Genomic DNA, 1,751 nt, shown 5'->3' on the forward strand with positions numbered 1-1,751 from the left:
TATTTTATACAAAATATTTATTGTAATGTTTCAGTTACTTGCAATCCTCTTAATAAAAACAAATTTAACTATCATTTTTGAGAAATACTGTAAGTTTATTTCAATAAATTTTATAATCTGTAAACAGACCATAAAATTATTAATCAATTTTAAGTACTTCAGAAATAATATTTAAATATATTTTTAATTGATACTTAAACGATATTTAAATTTATTATGTCGACATAGTAAATTTAAACATTACTTAAATATCAATTCAATATTATATATGTATATTTAAATATAATTTCTGAAGTATTAGAAATAGCTGAAAACTTTTTGTTGCTGTCCGTAATCCTTTCGAGTAAGAGAATTACGGTCGGCAATATTTCAAAAAGATTTCAGGTATTTCTGTAACTTTTTGGTAATATTTAAAAAAAATTGCAGATTCTCTTTCTATTTCAGCAACCTTTCAAGGTTTCATGTGCAAGAATCGTAGACATTTTGCTATTTCAGAGCTATCTCAGAAACGTTGCAGACATATTTCGCAATTTTTATGAAATATCTTACTTTTCAATTAATATACTTCTGAAATATTTCTCAAAACTTTCGGTGCTGCATGAATTATGTAATAAGTGAGATTTATCTATAAGAATAAAATAAGTTATAAGAAAAGATTGAGAGAAATGTGCTTAAAATAATGTTTACATAATTTTTGTTCAGTCTTTCTCTCTTTTTCCTCCTCCTCCTCCCCCTCCCTCTCCTTAATAGAATAAATTTAAAGAATAAATAGAATAAAGCGAGTAAGAACAGAAAAAAAATCGTTAAAAAACCATAATTTTTAGTTTTGGTTTTCTTTTATAATGGTTAAAAAAAAAACAGAAACTGAAATCGGAACATTTATTTGATATTTTATTAAACTGGAATGGGAACCGAACCGAGAGAAAAAACCTTTATTTTAATGAACTTTTGAGTACATAAAAAAAATTACAATTATAAATAAAAGAAATAATTTTTTTAAATATTATTGACGTGGATAAATAGAGCTAATTTTATTAAAACTTTGTATAAAACATTTTTGATACCTTGAATAACTTGCGAAACATGAAAAACCAAAAACTGCTTTACATATATAAGAGGTGATTTCGTTCCTTAAAACCGTTTTTGGCAACAATTGATATTTTCTGAATTCATCTATTTATAAACACATATATATTCTTTAGAATCTATAATATTTATGCTACCCCCCCCCCCCGTACATGTACACAAAATTAAAATCAGAATTTGACATTTTGCGAGGTTTTCTTATATGGATAAATGACTCAACGCGGATGATTCAAAAATCTTCCTCACAAACCCGTGAAATCTCCTCTGCAATTCCTCATCGTATACACGAGAAAATCTCTAATACCTTTCCTGTATTGTGTAAATGAGAATGGAGAAGAAACATCAGCCTATGCGGATTTTTTTCCGAGAAAAGTGAACAATCAAGCGTACGATGACTCAAATCTATGCGCCGCTTATGAATCCCGATGATCCAATCGCGAGGGATCGTTTCGTTTCACAATGCCGCGTGATCTAGATGATTGCCTTAATCCAGCGCTTTCCGAATCCTATGTAGCAACGAGTTCCCTTTCGTACAACTAAATTTGTCACGATCCCCTCTTTCTACAATATAAAATCACAGATGGTGTAATCGTGTTACAAAACAAAGAACGCGCGTTTGAATGTTTTAATACTACCCTCTAAAATCATATTTAAAGAAAAAATTG

This window comes from Trachymyrmex cornetzi, unplaced genomic scaffold, assembly GCF_001594075.2.
Source record: "Trachymyrmex cornetzi isolate Tcor2-1 unplaced genomic scaffold, Tcor1.1 scaffold1376, whole genome shotgun sequence".
Lineage (NCBI taxonomy): Eukaryota > Metazoa > Arthropoda > Insecta > Hymenoptera > Formicidae > Trachymyrmex > Trachymyrmex cornetzi.